This window comes from Notolepis coatsorum (assembly GCF_963971535.1).
Source record: "Notolepis coatsorum genome assembly, chromosome: 18".
Lineage (NCBI taxonomy): Eukaryota > Metazoa > Chordata > Actinopteri > Aulopiformes > Paralepididae > Notolepis > Notolepis coatsorum.
Window position 1 is genome coordinate 62,844,495 of NC_140182.1, and position 12,664 is coordinate 62,857,158.

A 12,664-nucleotide genomic window follows, 5' to 3' on the forward strand; every position below is an offset into this window, starting at 1 on the left:
TCTGAATTTTTCAACCGCCCCTGCAACACCACATCCGGGTTTACTCCTTCCTCAGGGCCGGCTACTGGAGAGGTGGACCTGTCCACTGTAGTGGTACAAAGAGAAACCTTCTCAGTCTCCCCATTATTCTCCCCATCATTCACCCCCCCTTCAGCACGGCCAGAGTAGTAGGGTTTTAAAAGGTTCACATGACACACCCTATTTGCCCTCCTGCCTTTGGCAATAACATAATTCAGGTCAGACACCCGCCGCACAACAGTGTAAGGGCCCGTGAACTTTGCCTGAAAGGGAGACGTTACTACCGGCTGTAAAAGCAAAACCTGATCGCCAGCCTTAAAATGCCTAAGCTCAGTGCGACGATCATAAAGGGACTTCATCTTTCCCTGAGACCTCCCCAACTTCTCCTTCGCACACTCAACAGACAAAAACAACCTGCGTCTGAAACCATTGACATAATCAACCAATTTCCGAGGGGGTTCTGTCATGTCCCAGCTGTCTTTCAACACAGCCATGGGACCACGGACTTTGTGACCAAAAACCAGGTCATTAGGGCTAAACCCTGTGCTCTCCTGGACTACCTCCCTGGAGGCCAATAGAAGCCAGGGCAGGCCCTCCTCCCAGTCACCCCCTAACTCCACACAATAGGAGCGCAGCAACGACTTCAACGTTTGATGAAAACGCTCTAACGCTCCCTGAGACTGGGCATGATACGCTGACGCTTTGTTGTGCCTGATGTGCAGTTGCCGGAGAACTGCCGCAAACATGTGTGAGGTGAAATTGGAACCTTGATCACTCTGAATGACCCTGGGTACCCCGAACACAGAAATGAACTGTGTCAGCGCCTTAACAACAGACTTTGTCGTTATTGACCTAAGCGGAAACGCTGCCGGGTATCTGGTCACCTGACACATGACCGTAAGCAAATACAAATGTCCCTGTTTGGAACGCGGTAATGGTCCAACACAGTCAATAATCAAATGTTCAAATGGCTGATCAACCGCAGGAATAGGAGAGAGCGGGGCCGGTGTGATGGTCTGACTCGGTTTCCCAGTTAACTGACACGTGTGACACGTTTTGATATATGCGGATATATCACGCTTTAAACAGGGCCAAAAACAGTGTCTCAGCGCACAGTCATACGTTTTCCTCACTCCCTGATGCCCTGCCACATTGTCATGACAGGTCTGCAACACCAATGGACGAAATTTGCATGGTACCACAAACTGAAAAATGGGGTCACCCACGAAAGCATCCCCATGCGGTATCCACTTCCGAAACAATAAACCGTCATGAAGACAGTATCCCTGCGCCGAGCTACCTATGTCTTCAAACGGCACGGCCTTCTCAAACAGTTCTCGTAAAGCTGGATCATTAACCTGTTCTGCAACCAAATCAGCCTTCGACATGGACTGGAGTTGCTCAGGCAGAATCAAACCCACATGAACCGATTCAACACCTGTCACCTGTCGTCGTGTGTCACCCGCCGCTGTCATGGCACGTGTAACGGCACAGGCTGGATACACAATGACATCAGATGAAGTGTCTAACAAAGTTGGACTAGGTGACTTTTGGGTGACTACATTAGGGAGAGGCCCATCGGCCCACACTCGTACCCCGGCCAGATTGTTACCCAAAATGATGTCCACTCCATCAACAGGCAACTCAGCACGCACACCTATCTGCACATCACCATTCCCCAAACCTGAAACAAGAGAAATGTTATGCACAGGAACAGGGAACACAGACATCCCCATCCCTCGAATCAAGATAACATCCCCTGTGTCAGAATCAATTGAAAAAGGCAACACCGACTCACGCACAAACGAATCGATTGAGCCAGTGTCCCGCAGTATCTTGACCGGCACCCTAACGTCACTGCCCTGTAAAGACACAAAACCATCAGAAAGAAACGCAGTCACGTCTGTCCTATGGTCTTAGCAGACGGTACCGATGGTGACACCATCCTTTGGGTGAGGGAATTGGCCAGCAGAGCAGGTTTTACTTGTGCCTTAAACCCACCCCTCGAGCCAAGAAGTGGGCACTCATCCTTCCAATGTCCAGAACGCTTACAGTAGTTACATGTTTTGACAGATGCCGGTGGCTGTCTATACCGTGTGTCAGACGCAGGTGGCTGTCTATACCGTGTCACAATCACCCCTCCTCTCTGATCCAAACTTTGGACGAGGAGAACAAGTCTCTCTGCTATGAGCCTTTTCTATAGCTAAACCACCAAAGTTACCCTTGTGAATCAACACATACTCATCTGCCAATGCTGCAGCCTCCCCCGGCGTCACCGCACCCTGCTGTGTAATGTAAGTTGCCACATTTACAGGAACAGAGTTTTTAAACTGTTATAATACCAGCAGATCAGAGAGTTGTTCAAAGGTATCGACACCAGACGCTACACACCAACGGGTAAACTGGGTACTTAAATCCCGTGAAAATTCAAGATGAGACTGTTTGTCCCTCTTCTTCCACGTACGGAAGCGCTGTCTGTACGCCTCAGGTATAAGTTTGTACACCTTAAGCACTGCCGATTTCACCCGCACATAAACCTTACAGGCCGTGGGACTTAACGCAGAGTACGCTTCCTGGGCTCTACCAGTGAAAACACACTGTAACATCATACAACTATCCTCACTACTCCAGTGCCTTGCATCTGCCAAACGTTCAAACAATGAAAAAAAAACATCGGGGTCCTTTTCATTAAACTGAGGAAGCAAACGCAGTTCACGTAAAACGTCAAATTTACCCCCCTGAGACGGATCCCCAGTACCATCAGTAACATCAGAACTGAGCCACTTTCCCGCTCCGACCAAATCTAGCTTTCTATTCTGCACCTGAGCTTGCACCTCTACTTTGGCAAGCTCAGTCTTTTGCTTAAGTTCCTCCAAAGCCAACTCTTGACGCTGCTGCAGTAACAGAAGTTCCTCCTGCTGCTCAAAACTGAGAGGCGGTACCCCAGCTGGCTTGAGAACACCTTTCTCCACCAACTCTGCCTTCAAACTGGCCTTGACCGCCACTTTTGACAGTCTAACAGGAATCTCAATCTCATACTTCTCAGCAATCGCTAACAACTGCTCCTTAGTACACTGATCAATCAGTTCCACTGATGGTGACTGCTCAAAGTCCTCCACAACAGAGGCCATAATGTACCAGTGGCTACAAACAAACCAAACTTATGTCGGGACCATGAAGCGTGAACACCAATAATAAGACAGTCTGATCCAATGAACCTCCCCACCCTGACTAACTACAGGTCCTAACTAACTAACTAACTACCTCAAAACCTCAATCTTCGTGCCACTACTTGTAGGGGGTATCTATGCACTAGAACTCTCTGGGCAGAAAAAGTACCTGTTATACAGCCACTCCCCTGAGCCAGAGACGTGCTCCCGAGAGGACAAAAGCGCCTATGCCAGTGCCTGTCTCTGCCTACGTTTTTGCAGCCGCCTAAAAAAGAAAATACCAAGACAAGTCCCCCTATTGGAAACCTGCCCTCTTCGCAAATCGTCCCCATAGGAACCTAAATACAAATGCCAGCCAAATACACAATACCAAATGCTAATCAAACTACAAATACCAAATGCTAGCATGAATCCAACCAAAATTCAACCACACTAGGCCAAATACAAACAAATGCACCAACTCCTACAAAAAGGCCCTACAAACGGACTGAGCCCCCAATTTGTCACAAACAGGTAATTTATGACAAATAGGGAGTCCACACGTGATAACAATTTAACAAAGAATGATTTATTTAAACCTATCTAAACAAACAAAAGCATAAGCACATGAACACTGGAATGTTTTGTATTAGAATCAGTGGTGAGTGCAGTGTGTGGATGAGTGAGTAGATATGCTGTGGTGTATGTTTGGTGTAAGTATCCGTGTTACAATATGTTAAAGGATGCATCTTGGGTGTTGGTACAACCTGTGCCTGGGAGTGGAGAAAGCAAACAGACAGGGAATTAGAATGAGACACATATATTGAGGTGCAGGCAGCTCTGCTCTGCACAGGTGAGTCTCATACAGTTAACGAGCCACCCACTCCACCATGCTTCCTGGTGAGTCAGACTCTCCATTTAGCAGGTAGAGTGGGGGTCGTCACAATACTCAAGTCCAATACATTCACCCGCGTGCTTCACTACAGGGCTCTACAACGACACGACCATCCAGGTTCACATTCAACGTCGAAGAGGCTGGTTCTCTCCACTTCCGTTTCAGTTGACTTGCTTTTCCTGGGCGCCTCCCTCTTGCGCTCCGCCTGCCACCGCCGCCCCCTGCTGGCACCGCCAACTAGCCCCACAGGAAGAACTGGGTGAATTGAATATGATTCAGTTTAGTGTTTATAATCCATATTCCAGCCGGTGAGAGAAGGAGAAACTCGCGTCATTGTTCAGGAGAATATCAAGGGAAACTGGTTAACATGTCTTTGTGCACAAAGGGGAGATAAAAGGCCCTGTCAGCACTTCTGAATAATAGTCGAATATTCAGGGTGCTACATTTACCCCCAATTTGAACTTGCTAAGTCCTCTGCAAGTTAATTCAATGGAACACCGGTTAACGCATGCATGAATACGGTCCTTAGACCAACAGTTTCATACATTAGATCGACAGTCTCACACATTAGACCAACAGTTTCACACACTCGTTCATGAATTGTAAACACTGTTCAACAAACACACTCTTCAGCACGTAGTCCTGGCGATACCGAGCGGGTAGCCGACCTCTGGTGCTCCTCTGGGGCCGGGTTGGTTCGACTCCCCCCACGTCCGACTCCGTGTCGGATTCTTCAGTGCCTGTTGGCGGGTCATTGACCACGGCCTCGCCCGCCAGCGGCACCCTCTTCGCCCCTCGTCTTTGCCGTCCTCTCCCGAGGGGTCCCACTCCACCTCTCCTCCCTCGTCCGGCGCGTCTTCAGCGACGACCCGAGGGGCCCGGGTGGGTTACACGCCCTGGGACCCGGTTCCCGAGGACGATAGCCGGCGGGCTCCACGTCTGTCCCAGACGAGCTCCGCGAGCGCGTAGGAGCTCTCCGGCGGACCTGCGCACGCCCTTCCCGATCGGAAGTTAGGAAGGAACGGGGCTTGAGCTGGTCCCGATGTACAGTCCTCTCCGGGCCCCCTTCTTCGGGCCGGACAACAAACACCGGCGTCCCCTCGTGGCTCTGTGTAACCACCGGATAGGGCGTAGGTTCCCCCCTGGACTTTCGGTCGTGGATCCGCTTCGCTGTGGCTCCCGCGGCCTCCGCAGCAGCCTTCAGTCGCTCCTTCTCCGTAGGTACGGCCTCTGGTTCTGACCGCATCGGGATGCGCGGCCGGGCGCCAGCGCTTCCGTCGGGCCGGCCGCAGTGGTATCGAATCCTACGAATACTATGGCACGCTACCACACCTCCCTCACCAGACCATTGTCTGGCGGTCGCCAGGTCGGACGACCTGCCTGCTGCTGTGTGGGTGGCGCCCTGTACTTGTGGGAGAGGAACCTCACCGCCCGGTGCCTCCCCTTGGGGCGTGGTTCTCCCATCGCGCGGGGGCACTCGCGGCCGTTATGGCCGGGCTGTTGACAGGTGTAGCAGATCAGTCTCCCATTCTCGCTCCGGCGGTGTAGTCTGCGCGGGGTAAAGGGCACGTCTCCCCTCCGTCGGCTTCCGGCGAAGCCTCTCTGGGGCGTGTCTCGCTCCTGTCGAAACGCCTGGAAGAGCTGCTCCAGGCGCGCGCCCAACTGCTCCTGGCCGGCGAAGAGCTGTCGGATGGACTCCTGGAGTGCAGCTATGTCCAGAGGTGGCTTGCGTCTCTTCACGGCGACGCCGTGTATCATGCCCCGGGCGGCACCGCTCGCGGGGGGCAGGACCACCTCCTCTTCGGACCAGTCGATTGCCGCCAGCATCATTTGCGGGAACGTCCGCGTCCCGTCCTCCCTCACATACCTCTGCATCTCCCGCCTCAGGGTCTCGTCTCTTAGGCCCACCACAAACTGTTCCTGCAGCAGGCCGGCGGCGTCGGCGACCTGTGTGGGCGCCCGACGTCGTTGGCGACGAATCCTTTCCTGCAGGTCGTAGGCGAATTGTCGCACCGTCTCCCCGGCAGTCTGTCTTCGGTCGTAAAACTCCCCCAGGCGGACACTGACAGAGGCCTTGTCTCCGTAGGTCTCTTCCAGGAGCGCAAACAAGGCTTCTGTGTCTGGGGCGGTTCCCTCCATCAGGAAGCGCACCGTTTGTTTCGCCTCGCCTTTCAGGTGGAGCTGTACGACCTCTGCTTGTTCCTCAGCCGGCACTCGACTGGCGCGGAGATGAGTCTTCATGGCCTGGATCCAGTCCTCTACAGGCAGCTCTCCCCTCTCTTTTTCTCCCCCAAACTCACTGCACTTTCGCTCTCGTTGGACGTACACGGTGGAGGGGCCGGTGTGGGGTTCGCGGCCGTCCCGGTCGAGAGCGACCTGAGTCTTCTCCAGGGCCAGGGCCTGTCGGTCCAGCATGCCGGCTTGGCGATGGGCTTTGGCCTCCAGGGCCTTCACCTGTGCGGTCAAGGTCCGCATCATCTCGGCTTCCCCTCCTTCCTCCTCGAGGAGGGCCGGTGGGTCACTTCGTCGCTCCGCTGAGGACGACTCTGCTTTGACCTCCGGCTTCGGGGCATCGCTCTCAGACATCGTAGGTCTCCTGGTCGTCACGTTCGAGGGAGTGGGTTAGGATTTTGATCCGGTGTTCGTGACGCCAAATGTAGCAGGGTGGATTATCCCTGTTTCGTGGGAACGGGTGTGCACCGTCACTGGGTAGCGGGACACAGTAGAGCTTCGTCTGACTGCACCCTCGTCTTTGGGCCTGGAGCATCAAACTGGAGGCCGGCAGTGAGAGTGGATGGGGCCCGGGATTTACCAACCTGGTCTGGTACTCTGGTCTTCCTCGCCTTTCCGGGGCGGTCAGCAGTACTCCCCAACTTGCTCTCACTTCCCCCAATACCTCCGTTAACCCTCCCACACCTAGTGACTGATATGTAAATAAGTAGATTCGTTCCTCCCGCAAGCAGTACCCTCCCTCGATGACCACTAGAGACCTTAATGACTGGAAGGGGAAAGGGTTAAATAATAATAATATTACCCACATCAAAAAGGGTTAGGGTTAGGCTCAGTAAAAGACACACACACCGTGCTCCCATTCAGTTTGTTATTATTACACAATTGTTATTGTTACACAATAATTATAGTCTGATATTTATGTGATTACGCCCTAGGCACCAAGTGCTCTCGCTGTAAACAGACTAAGTGCTGCCCACGTCTGGGCTAGACACAGTACTAATACCTTCCCTAAGGGTTTACATATACTGTTCTAGTACTCCCAAATATGGGGGGAGAAGGGAGGACAAGGGGAAGGAATAAAAGGGTTCACTGAATGGGAATTTAATATGGATAAACATGCACGTTATTACACTTAAATAAAATGAAAAGGTGGGCCCACTTTACCAACCAAAAGTCCTAGCTAAAGCCGGCTTCTAATGTTTGGGGTTGCCCCTCCACGCTGCTGTTAGCATTCGGTTCAAACAACAATTCTCTTCGCCCTTTAGGCCGCGACACACTGTGCAATGTACGATAGGATATTGGCACTCAAAGCGCCACTGTACTCAACCAAGATGGCGGCCTTGCCGCACCACCACTAGTCCGGGTGGTAAGATGGCGTCGAACGCTCTCGTCCCAGGAGCTAGCAAGCTGTGTTAGGCAGGGGAGCAGTAGCGGGCTGGAGGCGCGTGCTGGGTGATGGCGACCTCTGCTGGACGGGACGAACTCCCGTGCTAGGCTGCTGACTGCCGGCGCTGACAAGCTGCTGACTGCCGGTGCTGTGTTGATGCGCGTGGTAATCTGGTGGCTACCTTAACTGAAGCTACTCTGTGGGTCCTAGACAGCCCTCCTGCTAGTCGAACATGCAACAACGCACAGTGCCTCTAACCACCAGTTCTCTTCAGGCAACGCTTGCCGGGGGCACCTCGCTGGAGGGGATAACGTTAACATTAGCCACTTTGATATACCGCTTTCTTCTAGGATAACTCGCTGTATCACTAGGGTTATTCCGTTGGGATATTCAACACGCTACTACGCTTATATTTCTACTATAACCCGAAATATACTCAAGTCCAATACATTCACCCGCGTGCTTCACTACGGGGCTCTACAACGACACGACCATCCAGGTTCACGTTCAACGTCGAAGAGGCTGGTTCTCTCCACTTCCATTTCAGTTGACTTGCTTCTCCTGGGTGCCTCCCTCTTGCGCTCCGCCTGCCACCGCCTCCCCCTGCTGGCACTGCCAACTAGCCCCACAGGAAGAACTGGGTGAATTGAATATGATTCAGTTTAGTGTTTATAATCCATATTCCAGCCGGTGAGAGAAGGAGAAACTTGGGTCATTGTTCAGGAGAATATCAAGGGAAACTGGTTAACATGTCTTTGTGCACAAAGGGGAGATAAAAGGCCAAGTCAGCACTTCTGAATAATAGTCGAATATTCAGGGTGCTACAGACGGTTAAGCTTAGGCACTCTTTCAAAGTTGGTTAAGGTTAGAGTTTGTCTTAGAGCATGGCGATAGAACGCCAGGTAGTTTGCAGGCTGTTCGACGCGGAAATGGGCAAAGACACAGCTCGTCACGCGATTGGGCAAACATGTCAGTGGCCAATCAGAGAGAGTCAGTCAGTGGCCAATCAGAGAGCGTCTCCGAGAAATGCGGCTACGGAAAAAATAACGCCTCCCACGCAGACCCCCGACGCTGAGAGATCGCGCTGTGCAGGTGAAAAGATGCGACGGCTGCTTCCTCGAGTACCGGAGGGGACACGTGATGTTTAAGGCTTCGTCCACATTGCAGCCGGCTTGTGGGAGGCAGGCGTGCGTTCCTGAAATCAACTGGGGTTGCACGCACCTAATGGCGCCACGTGCACGCGCGCTCCCGCGAATGCGCATAAATGTCCCCCCGCTTGAGCACAGACTACAGACAGTGCCTAATTGCCTCTACGAATGGAATGTAACACTTATCATTCACAACAAGTTAGGTGTGAATGTATCTGAGAACGTATTTAACACACCTGATGACCGGCGCTATTGATATGCAAAGTAGCCCAGGTGTGTAGGCTACTTATAGCGAGTACTTATCTTACCCTGGGCCTGCACGGAGTGCAACCCCATCCCAGGTGGGAGGCATGGCCTAACAGCGTTCAAGACAGGGGAGGGTAGAATTGGGCGATACGAAATTGGGGATGGGAGAAAAATAGAAAATGGGAGATCAAAAAATTATAATAATGCGGTCAAACACAATATACTTGTTACCAAAATAGACTATGCAATGGGCATTTCCTCATAACCCCTGTGATAGACTGCAGTATAGTGCTTGTGTCTTTATGAAAGACAAACAAAATACATGATTACAGTATTTGAAGATTAATCATTACACTCTTAGAATTAGGAGAGCCTCAAGGAACTCTGGGGATACTCAAGGAACCTTGCTTGCTTGGGTGGTTCCAGGAGGAACCTTTAACAGCTCAATTTAGAGGAGAGGTTACTGGAGGAACCGTTCACTCAGAAGAGGTTCCTGGAGGAACCTTTTTTAAAAGGGTTCCTGAAGGATCTTTTTCTAAATTAATTAAGCCTTTCCTTCTGTGAAAATGAAACAGAATATCAGTCATTTTATAATTGTTGTTTCTCGAAATCATTCTGGAAAGATATAGTACTTTACTGATATTCAAGTGTCTCAGCACAAAAAAAACATTTAGGTGATTCTTAAATAATTTATTTTGCCTTTTAATACAAAAATAAACAAAATATTAAAACGTTGTTTAACTTATAATTAGATTAGCCTAGCAGCTTTTCATATTTCTTCCAAACATAACTTAAGCAAGGTTCCTCGAACCTAAATCGAATTTATTTCCATATAATACAGTCCTCTTGGTTATATATGCACTGCACTACCAGCCCTTCTCGAGCTCTGTGACAAAGGACAATGTTGGATTTGGGTGTCTACTGTCTCGTGAGCTCTGTGCCAATAAAGACAACGAGCTCTTCACTAACGAGCAAGCAAGAGGTAAGGTTAAGTTATCGATAGCTCATTTAAATATTTATGTATATTCTAGTTATTGAGGTCCTCGACGAAAACTGCAAAGCTCTGTGCCAAAGGACAACGGCATTGCTTGTTAAACATTTGTGCAATGTCAATAATTATATTGATAATAATAATAATACTTTTAATGAGTTCAAAATTGAACCCCAAACCTTTCTGAGGGGTTCCTCGAGGAACCTCTCCTGCAGGGGTTCCCAGTGGCAATGGTGAGGAACTCCAAAAGGTTCCTCGAGGCTCTTCTACTTCTAAGAGTGCATTGATGTTGGCCAAAAACACTTCCCCAATGCAGGGTGGCTAAGTGGTGCAGTGGGCAAGGCGCTTTCCACCAACACAGGAGACGCTGGGTTTGAGCCCAGCTCTCGGCGTTGCTTGTTAAACATTTGTGCAATTATATATATAATATATATATATAATTATATTAATAATAATAATAATAATAATAATAATAATACTTTTAATGAGTTCAAAATTGAACCCCAAACCCCACAAAGCGGTTCCTTGAAGAACCTTTCTGAGGGGTTCCTCGAGGAACCTCTCCTGCAGGGGTTCCTCAAGGAACCTTTTTGAACTGAAAAGGTTCCTCCTGCAGGGGTTCCTCAAGGAACCTTTTTGAACTGAAAAGGTTCCTCCACAGTGGCAATGGTGAGGAACTCCAAAAGGTTCCTCGAGGCTTTTCTACTTCTAAGAGTATACCGTAAAGAAAAATACATACAGCAATGCTCTGTACTGTACAGTAAAAACAAAAACAGTTACAGTAAACAAACTATTGTAAAGAACAGTAAAAAAGGGTTACTTGGTGCTTTTTCAATGTTCACTCAATAGTCGTGAGGCTGATTGACTGGATATTTTCGAAGACTCCGTTATCAGCTATTACAGTAACACAGAATGCTCATTTTGGGTTCAAAATGTAAAACAGCATGCAAAATTACTGTAAAATACCAGTGTCAAATCAGAGTTTACTTATTGGGGCATTTTCAAATACAACGGCCATTATCAAATACAGTAATGCGGTCAAACACAGAATACTTGTTACCAAAAGAGACTATGCAATGGTAATTTCCTCATACAGTAACCCTGTGAGGATTGGTTCTTTCCCCGCCACACGCTTCTTGGGGTGCTGTGATGATTGGTCCGTTGCCTAACGCACACTTCTAGGTTAAGTATCAATTACCATCACGCACCTGATGTGTGTGCTAATCAGCGCCCCAGAGGGCTTTATATACCTGGACCTTCTTTCTATCGATGTCGGGTCGTTCTGGAATACAACTGCATTTGCCTGCTTTTCCCCGTTGCTGTTCCTGGTCTACTTTCTCTCCAGGACCTTTCTGTGGAGAACCGCTGTGGAGAACCTTGTTCCCCGTTTGGAGCTGCGCCTCGTTTTGCCCGCTTTACGCGTTGCGCTTGGGTGAGTGGAACCAAACCCCTCTGGATTATTCTGATTGTGTGTCTTTGAAGAGACACTGAAGACTTCGTTTTGTTGCACTAACTCGGCTACATTGTGTGTTGTGGGGAACACTGAGGACTGTCACTGTCAATTGGTTCTGGACCCAGCTAGGAGGGAGGGAACCACACTGCCTCTGTGTTTCGTTGGACTGTTTCTGATATCTCTCTCTCTCTCTCTCTCTCCGTTTTCCACCTTGAGTGAAAGCTTGGAGTATCTGCAGAGCCGCTACAACGTCACATGCCAATTCCCCACCACTATCACCAGGAGGATTCTGCAGAGCGGCAGATGACTCTGCCGAAGGCAGTCTCCCCGTTTGTTTGATTATTGTACTTTATCCTTCTTTTGACTCTGTAAATAAATACGCCCTAGCATTTGGCTAACTCTGAACTTCCTGTCTGTGCCGTTGCGTTTGAGGTCGGTTACAAACCATAACAAACCCCTGTGATAGACTGCAGTATAGTGCTTGTGTTTTTATGAAAGATTATTTGATTATTTGAAGTTTACGTAACACAAAGTCAACGGTACAATGAAATGTGTTGGACGAGGGAACAGGTCACCACAGCAGTAGGAGCACTAGACGCATTAGAGCACTAGTCATATAGAATAAAGTAAATAAACATGGAATAGCATAAGTAAAAGACTTAAAACTATACATATATGAAAATGAGGATTTGTGTGTAAAAATACAAGTGACACGTGTATAAAACGGTATTGCACAAGTGGTTTGAGATATAGGAGAATTTAATGAGATAAATAGAATGTGACACTATGTATATATGAAAATGTATGTGTAAAAGTGACAAGCATATACAACAGTAGGCTATTGCACATTGGGTATGTAGCGGCCCAGGTTGAATAGCAGCAGTCGTAGTTGACGTTGCATTTTAATGTAAACATTGCAGACAGCAGTATGCAAAGTGTTATATTTAGGTTTATGAGTTGAGAAGTCTGATGACCTGCCTGGTGGTAAAAACTGTCCTTGAGTCTGGTGGTACGTGCATGCCCTGCTCCTGCATCATCTGCCAGACGGTAACAGGGAGAACAGTCTGGGTGGCTGTGGTCCTTGATGATGCTGTGTGGCTTTCGCAGGCACCGCTGATGGAAGATAGCCTGGATGGCCGGGAGTC